General features: G+C 43.7%; 1 protein-coding gene across 2 annotated transcripts in view; it reads left to right on the top strand.

The window, feature by feature from the left end:
- The first annotated feature begins 622 nt into the window (after positions 1-622).
- Positions 623-13222, top strand: part of LOC126471475 (protein Malvolio) — a 393678-nt gene continuing 381078 nt past the window's right edge. For both annotated transcript variants that reach the window (XM_050099674.1, XM_050099673.1), the window contains exon 1: positions 623-775. The gene's annotated coding sequence lies outside the window, so the exon portion shown is untranslated. The remainder of the gene's footprint in view (positions 776-13222) is intronic.

Raw genomic sequence — 13222 nt, 5'->3', positions numbered from 1 at the left:
ATTTCGTCAGTAAGTTTCCCATTGATTTCGCTGACCCGGTTTTGCTAAGAATAACCACTGTGGCCGGCCGCGGTGGCCGAGCGGTTCTAGGCGCTTCAGTCCGGAACCGCGCGACTGCTACGGTCGCAGGTTCGAATCCTGCCTCTGACATGGATGTGTGTGATGTCCTTAGGTTAGTTAGGTTTAAGTAGTTCTAAGATCTAGGGGACTGATGACCTCAGATGTTAAGTCCCATAGTACTCAGAGCCATTTGAACCATTTGAATAACCACTGTGGCTAACACGAAACAGGTTTGTTATTGCGGAGGAGCAGATAGTACGGAGCCGGGCCATTGCCTGTGTGGCAGCGGGAGGTTCTATTATTAGGCGAGGAATAAGTTAGATGTAGCGTAGGTTGAGGCGGCAAGCTGCTGTCAATCAACCCCTTGTTAGTCTATGACCGGAGAGAGAGAGACAGAGAGAGAGAGAGAGAGAGAGCGGGGGGAGGGGGAGGACTTGAGCCGAATATGAGCCTCGCCTAACGCAATCCAAGGGGATTAACCTAGCGATTCGTGGAACACTTTCTCGTTGCCGAGCTGTCGCAACGAGTGAACGAGTGCAGTGGTTGTAGGTTCCGCCGCGTGGTGGCGTGTGTGTGAGTCAGCGGACAGCCTGCGCACCTCGCTGCCGACAGTTCAGCGTCTCGCGTCGCGCTGTAGTACGCTGCTTTCGCGTGGCTACCTACCACACTACTGCTTCTGACGTTCCACCGGGTCTATATCGGAAGCATATCAAAGGTAGGCCTTCTCACCCTCGTGTGAGTGTGTTTTTTAATTATTTTAAGAAAATAGTTCCCCCACACTGTTGTGCACAGCAGTGGTCCGAAGCAAAGCTGCAGATATTGCAGTTTTTCCTGAGTAGTGATTAAACTAGAACTGTTTTCATTCTGAGGCCAGATACGTGTCACGTAATTACCCCCGCTGCGATAATTTGATGGGTCGTCGTCGGAAACTGAATTTAGGATACTATTTAAACATCCGTCACAATTCGATAGAGTGGCATTTTCTCCCTATCCAGTATGAGTTTCCTCCTTTCTAGGCGACATCATCACATGTATAACAGAATAATAATTTAAAATGTGACAGAGCGAGGAGACACGTTGGTGAGCGGAAATCTGTTTCCGGCCATTCAGATATAGGTTTCTCGTGATTTCCCAAAATAGCTCCAGGCAAATGCCGGGATGGTTCCGTTCAAAGGGCACGGCGAAACATTCCGATCTTGTGCTCTGCCTCTTATGTACTCGATGTCGACGGGACGTTACACCCTAATCTTTCTTCCTGCTTTAAAATGCAATTTTCATAAACTTTTGTTTCTGCTCTGAATAGGCTCACTACATCTGGTTGGTCTTATAGTCTGTGTTTTGTTTGCATGGACTGTACGTAGGTTTCTATGTTTCGCATATTATCGTTGTGGGGCTACTCTTTGAGCACGAGAAACTAATGTAATTACGATCTACAGAGGAAAAGACGGACTTGTTTTTGCAGAAGCCCGAAATTTCTTCAAAATATTGCATAACTAATGGCTATTTTTATTGAGAAAAACAATATTCATTATTTCCAAATAAATAGACGAACATTCTTGTTCAGGTAAGCTGTGTAAGCGAGATAGTACGTGTATGTGAGAATGCAACAGCAGCCTGTGCACTAATCCGATAACATTCGATATAAACCTCTAAAACTGCTTATAATGAGACAATATTAACTATTTTTGACAAGATGCATTGGACATTCATTTACCGCCAGCTTCATTAAAATCAACTCAAGAATTCTAATTATTTGTGTTCTTTTTTTCGTAACTTAAGTCTTACAACGTGTCAAAGGCATTGGCTGGAGACAAGATCTATTTGGCTACCAGTTACTTCCATTGCTAAAACAAACGTCGCTTCGCCTGTTTCAAAAAGGAAAAGACGGAAGGAAAGTGAGTGTTTTCACCCCGTCGATGTCGAGGTCATTCCACACGAACCACAAGATCTGATTGGAGAAGTATTGGAAAAAAGTGGAAGTTTACATCCCAAGTGAACCATCCCAGTATTTACCGTAAGCGATTTAGGGAAAGCGCGGAAAAACTAAATCTGAATGGCCTACCTAAGGTTTGAAACACCGGCTCTTCCCCCTCCCTCTCTCTCTCTCACACACACACACACACACACACACACACACACATAAAACACATGCACTCCGAACGAGAGTGTTTTAAAAATATAGCCAGGATTTCATAATAACGCACACACCAATTGCACTTCTCAGGGTCATTTATAGAATGCAGTACACGTTTCTGAGATTTTATGTTTCCAGAAGTCTACGGTGCAATATTTTCAGTTCCACCAGAAGTTATTCAGAGTCAGTTGTGACCGTCTGAAATTACGTCCACAAGACGTTCATCTCGAACTTTTCTTCCATTTACAGCCACGAAACAACAAAACGAACGTTATTAAGATTATACACCTTTATTCTTTGTGTCTACAGATTTACACCCCTCTGCTGCTAGCGGGCTCTGCATTGTAGCATGTAACATGCTGTGTGTAAGATAATTATGTCGGAGCGTGAGAAACGGCGTGCTGTAATCGAGTTTCCAATTCGAAGAGTTCGTCCACACGTGGAACAGCTTGTCCTTCAGCATGACAACACTGGACCACATTCTAGCGCTGCGACATCTGCACCAATACGACGCCTTCGGTTCCCTGTCGTCGATCATCCTCCATATAGTGTCGTCGATCATCCTCCATATAGTGTTATAAGTCAATAACGAGCATCAAAACGGGTACAAGGATTAGTAAACACTGGGTTGTCGCAGCGAGATTGAATATTGTAACCTCAAATCTTCCAAGAATAAACGAAAAATATACCTATTCAAAAAGGTAGATAAAAATTCACTTGAAACCTTCCTGAGAGACAATCTCCACTCTTTCCAAATAAATAAGTGTAGACCAGATGTGGCTTGAAATAGTATCGGCAGCAATTGAAAGATTTATACCAAATAAATTAACAAAAGACGTAGCTGATCCTCCTCGGTACACAAAACGGGTCAGAACACTATTGCAGAAACAACGAAACAAACATACCAAATTTAAACAGACGCAAAATCCCCAAGATTGGCGATCTTTTACAGAAGCTCGAAATTTAGCGCGGACTTCAATGCGAGATGCTTATAACAGTTTCCACAACGAAACTTTGTCTCGAAACCTGGCAGAAAATCCAAAGAGTTTCTGGTTGTATGTGAAGTATGTTACCGGCAAGAAACAATCAATGCCTTCTCTGCGTGATAGCAATCGAAGACAGTGCTACCAAAGCAGAGGTACTAAACACAGCCTTCCGAAATACCTTCACAAAAGAACATGAAGTTAATATTCCAGAATTCGAATCAGTAACAGCTGCCAACATGAGTAACGTAGAAGTAAATGCCCTCGGAGTAGTGAAGCAACTTAAATCACTTAATAAAGCAAGTCTTCTGGGCCAGACTGTATACCAGTTGGTTCCTTTCAGAGTATGCTGATGCATTAGCTCCATACTTAACAATCACATACAACCCGACGAAAGATCCGTACCCAAAGACTGGAAAGTTGCACAGGTCACCAATATTCAAGAAAGGTAGTAGGAGTAATCCACCTAATTACAGGCCCATATCATTAATGTCGGTGTGCAGCAGGATTCTAGAACATATATTGTGTTCGAACATTATGAATTAGCTCGAAGAAAACGGTCTATTGACACACAGTCAACATGGGTTTAGAAAACATCGTTCTTGTGAAACACAACTAGCCCTTTATTCACATGAAGTGTTGAGTGCTACTGACAAGGGATTTCAGATCGATTCCTTATTTCTCGATTTCCGGAAGGCTTTTGACACTGTACCACACATGCGGCTTGTAGTGAAATTGCATGCTTGTGGAATATCGTTTCTGTTATGTGACTGGATTTGTGGCTTCTTGTCGGAGAGGTCACAGTTCGTAGTAAGTGACGGAAAGTTATCGAGTAAAACAGAAGTAATTTCTGGCGTTCCCCAAGGTAGTGTTATAGGACCTTTGCTATTCCTTATCTATATAAACGATTTGGGACACAATCTGAGCAGCCGTCTTAGGTTGTTTGCAGATGACGCTGTCGTTTATCGACTAATAAAGTCATCAGAAGATCAAAACAAATTGCAAAACAATTTAGAAAAGATATCTGAATGGTACGAAAATTGGCAGTTGACCCTAAATAGCGAAAAGTGTGAAGTCATTCATATGAGTACGAAAAGGAATTCGTTAAACTTCAGTTACACGATAAATCAGTCAAATCTAAAGGCCGTAAAATTCAACTAAATACCTAGGAATTACAATTACGAACAACTTGCATTGGAAGGAACACAGAAAATGTTGTGGGGAAGGCTAACCAAAAACTGCGTTTTATTGGCAGGACACTTAGAAAATGTATCAGATCTACTAAGGAGACTGCCTACACTACACTTTTCCGTCATCTTTTATAATATTGCTCCTCGGTGTCGGATCCTTGCCAGATAGGACTGACGGGTTACATAGAAAAAGTTCAAGGAAGGGCAGCACGTTTTGTATTATCGCGAAAAATGAGAGAGTGCCACTGAAATGATACAGGATTTGGACTGGACATCATTAAAAGAAAGGAGTTGTTCGTTGCGACGGAATCTTCTCACGAAATTCCAATCACCAACTTTCTCCTCCGAATGCGAAAATATTTTGTTGACACCGACCTACATAGGGAGAAACGATCACCACGATAAAATAAGGGAAATCAGAGCTTGTACGGAAAGATATAGGTGTTCGTTCTTTCCGCACGCTATACGAGATTGGAATAATAGAAAATTGTGAAGGTGGTTCGACGATCGCTCTGCCAGGCACTTAAATGTGATTTGCAGAGAATCCATGTAGATGTAGATGTAGATAGTCCCGAGTTTGCCTCATCCGAGTTTCGTGTGTTTCCAACACTTAAAGCACACCTTCGAGGACTTCACATTGATAGTGATGAAGCGATGCAAGCAGAGGTGAGGTTGTTGCTCCGCCAAAAAAGCCAGACATTTCGCAGAGAAGTTATCAACAAATTGGTTTCTCGTTGGGAGAAATGTGTTCGTCGCCAGGGTGACTGTGTTGAGAAATAAATATATAGACGCGAAGAATAAACATGCAGAACGTTAATAACGTTTGTTTTATTTAAAAAGCTCTAAGAGTTTTCACATAAATTCGGAGGCACTACTTTTCAGCTCACCCTCGTAGTTACAAAGTACTACTAAAAAGCCGTAAGCAATACAAGCTTTAAGCACCTGCTAGAAATAAAGCTAAAGTTTCTTGGTATAATGAAAACGCCCTGTTTATGGGCGATTTCCGTTTCGCTGTAAATGATTTCCGTTTGTTCGCCAGACTCGCGGACACCAAGCAACGAACTGCGGCCGAATATCCTCGCGTTTAGCCCCGCGCGCTGGAGCACTGCGCAATCCTTATCACAGTTTAACTCTATAGCCTTTTCAGTGGGACAAGTTAGCTCCAAGCGCTCACATTTCTCCCAAACGTTTCGCTCTACGTTTACCCGTCGAGTAAGTGTGAAGGTTTACTTTCTATGAGCAATGAGATAGTCCTATGAATGCGTCCATATCTGTACTCCGCAACACGCACTGTGGCGTAATGGAAACCATACTGGACGAAAAGTCTTACTATCAGCCAGCATATGCCTGGTATATCAAGATTACCGCATCCGCTCAATACATCCCTCTATGTTTCTCACAACGCATGAAACAGACAGCCAAAACTTCAGCAATTGCAGTAATTTTTTTACGGTATGAAAACTCGTCTCGAATACGATGTATATTTTTTATAGCAGAGGAAGAGAGATATTTATTTATAATAATTCCGTAAGGTGGAGTTCAGAGGGTAATTTAACCGTTTTATTCAATAAAAATCTATAAACGGTTTGCTCGTTGGTGCTCGTCTCGGTATTTTCGGCCAAAGCCCCTCTATGTGGTTTTTCTAACGTTTCGCAGAGACGAGTAGCTAGCAATGTCGTAGTCATCTTCCATTACCGCTACCAGCAATAGATGACGCAAGGCATTCGAGCAGGCAAAACGTCAGGAAAACCGTACAAATCCCGAGATGAGCGCCAATCGGCAACATGTCAAGAAGAGGCTGCAAGAGTCATTTTGTAAACTTACTGAACTTTGGAGAAAACATATGTCGACGTGTAGTATTACATTATCAAGCAGATTACACTCTCTACAGTACCGCTGTTACTACTGAAATATTTTTAAAGTAATAGAACTGTTCTTTTCTATCGTCGATAGAGCCGGAAATTATAAAATAGGTTTGGAACGTCGTCCACATAACCACCTCTTCATCTTTGGAAGACTGTGCAGATTCTTCCACAAACGAAAACATAATCTCTTTTCAGGCATCGTTCTGCTGCACTATCGCATGCTGCCACATTAACTCAACTTACCGAAGGTTACAGATCGTGGTGCTGCAGTGGTTAAGACTAGAAAAGAAAGGAAAAGAAAGGCTATCCAGAACGCGGTTTTGTTTGGTTTTACTACAACAGATTATTGCAAATTCCGAGTTTGTCCCTTTGGAAAGGTCGTAGCCGTTTTTCTCCCCATCCTTCCCCTCTCCGAATTTGTGCTCCATCCCTGATAACCTCGTTGACGAAGGGGTGTTAAATGTTGTGGATTGGCAGTAGCCAACCCACGCAGTTTGGAGGAAGCCGAAAGGCACGCGTTTAAGCTCACGCAGGCTGGCGTGAGGTCTGTAACAGGTCAAGGAAATGAGACTAACAAAAAACGTACGTAGCTGCTGGAATACTTAACTTTAATCCATAATTGGTGAACATCGCTCTTGACGGTACATGTTTTACAGCATCAATAGTAACTGGTAGCCGGTCTAGTGGTTCTAGGCGCGCAGTCCGGAACCGCGGGACTGCTACGGTCGCAGGTTCGAATCCTGCCTCGGGCATGGATGTGTGTGATGTCCTTAGGTTAGTTAGGTTTAAGTAGTTCTAAGTTCTAGGGGACTGATGACCACCGAAGTTAAGTCCCATAGTGCTCAGAGCCATTTAGTAACTGGTAATGGCGCCTTGCTAGGTCGTAGCAAATGACGTAGCTGAAGGCTATGCTAACTATCGTCCCGGCAAATGAGAGCGTATTTTGTCAGTGAACCATCGCTAGCAAAGTCGGCTGTACAACTGGGAGTGCTAGGAAGTCTCTCTAGACCTGCCGTGTGGCGGCGCTCGGTCTGCAATCACTGATAGTGGCGACACGCGGGTCCGACGTATACTAACGGACCGCGGCCGATTTAAAGGCTACCACCTAGCAAGTGTGGTGTTTGGCGGTGACACCACATTAAACGCTAATCTTTCTTCCCGTTTCAATGATTTAAATGGTAGGTGATTAGCACCTTACCCACAGCGAGCATTTTGCACCCATTGGCTTCCATCGTTTTCGAAAATGAAGTAGTTTGGAGGTCTCCTTTTCACCTCAAATAAGAATCTGCAATGCGTCTCCACGCAAATGCTGGACGGACGGGCAGCTGACATTTTTATTGAGGCAATAAAAAAGCTGGTGCATTGTTACTACAGCTGTCTCCATCGCCATGTTGATTATGCTTCGTAGAGTCACTACTGGTCAAAAATTTTCAATCACCCATGATAAAAAAACTATGTCTGTAAATTTTTTCGTGTATCTTCAACATTAGATGCCCTCAGTTTTCTGGCCTCCTTGTCAAGTTCGTGCCATAAGAGTTCAATGGGATTTAAGTCGAGTGACTGACTTGGCCAAAATCCCATTCCTCAGTTCCTCACATTTCTCTTTTCTACCGATATACCTTTTGCAGAATTTTGAAGTATGTTTGGGACCATTGTCCTGCTGCATAACAAACCCACGACCAGTAAGTCTCCTCCCAGACGAACTGCATTGTTGATAAGGATTCTGTGATATCGTTCCTTCTTTAATGTTTCCCCTTATTTTGCTTGCGTAATAATAGTTTTTTGACTCCTGTGCACCGCTTTAAACCTTGTTCACTAAGAAAGGGTTGCAGTGTTGAAACAGAGACTGGAGCTGCTGGCATACTATTTACTTTCTCGCGAATTTCAAGTGCAGTACGAGTCCTCTGTACACGCATGAACTGATCTTCGCTGTATGATGTTACTCGTGGTCTTCCAGATAGCAAAGAACTTGCACTGGCGCCAGTTTCCTTGAACCACTGCAATGTATGCACCACTGTAGATTGATGTACGCCAACTTTTCTTGCTATTGTCATACTAGAATAGCCATCATGTTTCAGAGCTACCATCACACGACGCTTTTCAGTTCCAATCTCCTGCTTCCACCCCATAAGGAGGTAATATGGTATGAACCTGATAAGGTATAAAAGCACACTGCTAGATGCACCCAGTGTACGCTAAACCAATCCGAACTGATTTCTGCACTGACAGTTGAAGGAATGAGGCCTATTCGAATGGAACTGTATTAGCTAAAGGAACGTCAGAATTGTTGTGGATTCAGATCAGTGCATAAGTGCCCCTGTATGTGAACAACCAGTCCATTACACAACAGAAGCGGCTTAGTCTTTAGACGTTTATACTTATTTTATTATAATATCGGGGATGTGGTAGAATATTCAAAACAAAATCGCTGTTTTAACCAAAAATCCGTAGTTGTGATAGGTCATTGAAGACTTTAGACCGGTAGTGGACATACGAAACCCTGTATAAAGACTGAACAACTCGTAACAAGCCAAGGATGGTTATTGGGCAGAGATCCGTGTGACCGGGGTCGCCAGATACTGGAAAGGTTTATCACAATGAATTGCACAGTTCGTGAGAGGAGGCAAGTGACATGGAAACTGCATCAGCGTGTCGAACTATCCGTTTCTGTAGACAAAATACAGAGACAGGCGCACAAAATTAAACTCCTTCGACCAGCCCGCAAGCAGCAAGATCGTTCGACATCGAGAATGCGTTAGGTGATATATCGAGACCGTGCAGTGTACAGGGTGTCCCAAGAGGAATGGTCAATATAGAGGGAGATGACAGGACGGCCATTTAAAAGAAAAAGTGTAGTAAACATGAGCTCTACAATGCATACCTTAACAGCTATGAACACTTGTTCAGTACAGGAGATCCGTTTCACACTAGCGACGATGAACAACTGCTAATAGCTCTTCAGATATGCACTTTAGAGCCCATGTTTACTTGAGATTTTTTCCTTGTTTTGCTCCATACTACCACCACTCAAAATGCGGAAAGCAAAGAGCCTACAGCAGAAGAGATTTGTTTCACAGTATTGAAGATCAAGACCGCTCATACATCTCAAGGTATGCATTTTAGAGTCCATGTTTACTAGACTCTTTGCTTGGAATGATCGTTCATGTCATATCCCTGAATATTGACTATTTCTCCTGTAGATAAGCGATGGTTAGAAGATTGAAATACGGGCTTGTAATACGGGCAAACGATTCCATCATTTTGCTTCGAAACAAAAATTTTGGTTTCGTTTTTGGCCGGGGCCTGACGCCCTCATTGACTTCTTCTTACCGAGAAACACTGAAGTGCCTTTTTTATGTGGGCTAAATATAACATTCCTTCATTCCTATTGTTACTCTGCAATATGAATCACGGACAGTTATCATATGAACCTTTCAAGTAGCCAAGGCTGGGTGATACTACACCGCGAATTCTGAGGAAGGGATACTGTTCGTATTATACTGCAGCTTTCTGTTCAGTGTCACAGTGGAACGGGGAAATATAAACTTTCATTTCAGAAGGCAGAGCAAGCAGCCCCTAACGATGACAAGATTTGTATGCTGATGTAGTCGTCAAATATTTATAGTTACTCACGAGTCCGGGAATCTGTAAGGCAGACTCTTTAAAAAAAAATTCCACTAGCATATTATGACTAATATGTTAATTTAGAAGGAGTGGCTCTATAATGCTGCTGAAGACACACTTGCTTCCAGCGACCTTTGTGAATGCTCTCTCTCTCTCTCTCTCTCTCTCTCTCTCTCTCTCTCTAAAAACTGCAGGAAACAGCTTGTCAGTGTACGGAGAACGCCTAACAAAGCTTGCCTTCTTTTATCGCAGGGCAGACAACTAGTGATAAGATGAAAATTTGTGACTAAGCTATTCATAATAAAGATTTACTTAACACATTGGAGAAGACGGCCGAGTCTCACTCGTTCGTTGGCATAGCCCGTGGCCGAGTAAAACTCGGGCGCCGTCTCGAAAGGGTTAACAGTAACGACAGAGGGAGAAAACGTAATTAACTTGTCTATTGTATTTTCTACATGGGATGGATATCGAGACACTATGATCTAAGTTGATATTTGCAGATATGTCACACATTGCATCTTGCATTCGGCTTCATGTTTTCAAATCAATTACAGTATTTGTATCAACAGATGCTGTATCACAATTAAGCCTCATCTTTATGATTTGGATTAATGTGTGTGGGGAAATTTTACTAGGTGTCGACATTAACGTGTCATGGTCAGCATTTTACACCTGAGCATCCGAAAATGACGTTGAAACAGACTTACCTGTCAGTGTTCCGCGTTTGAGAGATATCTTGTTTGACTTAAGCTTTGTGAAGTGAACGAAAGTGTTTTCGATAAAGGAAGTTAGAGCGAAGTATGTTAGTCACAGGATTTCATTGGTCACAAAGTTTTCAGAGCACGGCATATTCAGGTTGCGAAGTCCTGTAGCACCAAAGTTCTTATCCTGCCTCATGATATCGAATGTCCATATTCATAGACCTCATTCCAGTATGTCCACCATTGGCACTGATAATAGCGGCGACGCATCGTGGCCTGGAAGCAATGAGGCCTTGGTAGGTCGCTGGAGGTAGTTGGCACCACATCCGCTCACAAAAGTTACCTAATTTCTGTAAATTATCGGGAGAGGGGCGATGAGCGCTGGCGCTACGTTCAGTCACATTCCAGATGTGTTCGATCGAGTTCAGATCTGGCGAGTTGGGGAGCCAGCACATCAATAGGAACTCATCACTGCCTTCCTCGAACCACACCATTACAAAAAAAGTTCAAATGTGTGTGAAATCTTGTGGGACTTAGCTGCTAAGGTTATCAGTCAAAAAAAAATGGTTCAAATGGCTCTGAGCACTATGGGACTTAACTACTGAGGTCATCAGTCCCCTAGAACTTAGAACTACTTAAACCTAACTAACCTAAGGATATCACACACATCCATGCCCGAGGCAGGATTCGAACCTGCGACCGTAGCGGTCACGCGGTTCCAAACTGACGCGCTTAGAACCGCACGGCCACACCGGCCGGCTTATTAGTCCCTAAGCTCACACACTACTTAACTCAAATTATCCTAAGGACAAACACACACACCCATGCCCGAGGGAGGACTCGAACCTCCGCCGGGACCAGCTGCACAGTCCGTGACTGCAGCGCCTTAGACCGCTCGGCTACTCCATTACACTCCTGGCATTGTGACGTGGCGCAATATTTTGTTGAAAAATGCCACTGCCGTCGAGGAACATGATAGGCATGAAGCGGTGAGTAGTGGGACTAGGTTCATGCTACGCCACTCTCCATTGTTGCCAGATGCATCCAAGATGGCAGCGATGACGTCATCCAATATGGCGGCCTGTTAGACTTGTCAACAGTGCATGACGTCATCCAATATGGCGGCCATGACGTCAGCTGATGACGCAAATACCGTTATCCAAAATGGCGGGAAAGTGCCACGCCCCCCTGGTGCGAACTTCAGATTCCATCAGGATAATGCAACACACCTCTACTAACCAAAGAAAATGGCGGGAAAATAGCTCACTTGGGCTACCTCCAGTAACCTAAGTCACCAGACCACCACCTCTTCCTAGGAACTGGTGGGAAGTTTGAATTTGGGAGGGAAGCAAAGTCAGGTGGGCTACCTCCACTACAATAAGAAAGTGGCGGGAAAGAAAGGGCACTTGGGCTACATCCACTAACCCAAGTCAAATGGTTCAAATGGCTCTGAGCACTATGGGACTTAACTTATGAGGTCATCAGTCCCCTAGAACTTAGAACTACTTAAACCTAACTAACCTAACGACATCACATACATCCATGCCCAAGGCAGGATTCCAAACTGCGACCGTAGCGGTCGTGTGGTTCCAGACTGTTGCGCCTAGAACCGCTCGGCCACCCCTGCTGGCTAACATAAGTCATCCAACCACCATCTCTTCCTAGGGATTGAGGGAAATTTGAATTTTGGCAGTCAAGAAAGGTCACTTGGGCTATCTCTACTAACCTAAGAAAATGGCGGGAAAGAAAGAGCACTTGGACTAAATCCACTAACATAAGTCATCCATCCACAACCTCGTCCTAGGAAATGGCGGGGAGAGGACTTGACCTGTGCTGGACATAAGTCTTTATTTTGCATGCACTATTTATTTAAACAATTAGAGGCAGTATCACCATCAAATGTAGTTGCCATGGGGTCTGGAGTCCAAATGACCTACACTCATGCTCATAAATTAAGGATAATTGCAGAATGTGGTGCCACACAACGTGGCACTAAATAAAACTGGCGCTAATAGCATAGGCACATAGGGAACACACACAAAACAGATCTGTGAGTCCACGGTATTGCGGATAAGTTGCGAAAATCGTCCCGAAACACATGTGCTACAAAACGCCACTGTTTCCTGTGCATGTACGCCCACATCAATATGGGATATGATCACCGGGCACATGTACACAGTCTGCACAACAGGTTGGCATACTCTGGATCAGGTGGTCGAGCAGCTGCTGGGGTATAGCCTCCCATCCTTGCACCAGTGCCTGTTGGAACTGTTGAAGAGTCCTAGAAGTTTGAAGATGCTAGGGGTTTGCTGTGATATGTCGACCGAATGAGGAAAATGATGGGGGAATAGGTATAAACTGGGGGAATACACGTGAGGAGACTACTGTATTTCACGCTGTTGAGGAAGACAGAGAACCATCCGCCTCTAAACTTACATGCATCTGCGTAAAAGGATGACAGAGAGTGAACAGGGTGATCGATTGAGATGGAGCTGTAATGATGTAAGATTTAATAGTAGACTGGTGATGCATTCTATAGAAGGAGAAGCTGCTGCAGGTCAGTTTTTCCACTGTTCTGTCAGGATGCATCAGTCACGTGACATAGCCTGCATTCGACTCAGATACAGCCTCGCATTCTGTATGTGGTTTGAAGCACTGTCCACTT

The sequence above is a fragment of the Schistocerca serialis genome, chromosome 3, assembly GCF_023864345.2.
Source record: "Schistocerca serialis cubense isolate TAMUIC-IGC-003099 chromosome 3, iqSchSeri2.2, whole genome shotgun sequence".
Lineage (NCBI taxonomy): Eukaryota > Metazoa > Arthropoda > Insecta > Orthoptera > Acrididae > Schistocerca > Schistocerca serialis.
This window is presented reverse-complemented; position numbering and strand designations above follow the sequence as displayed.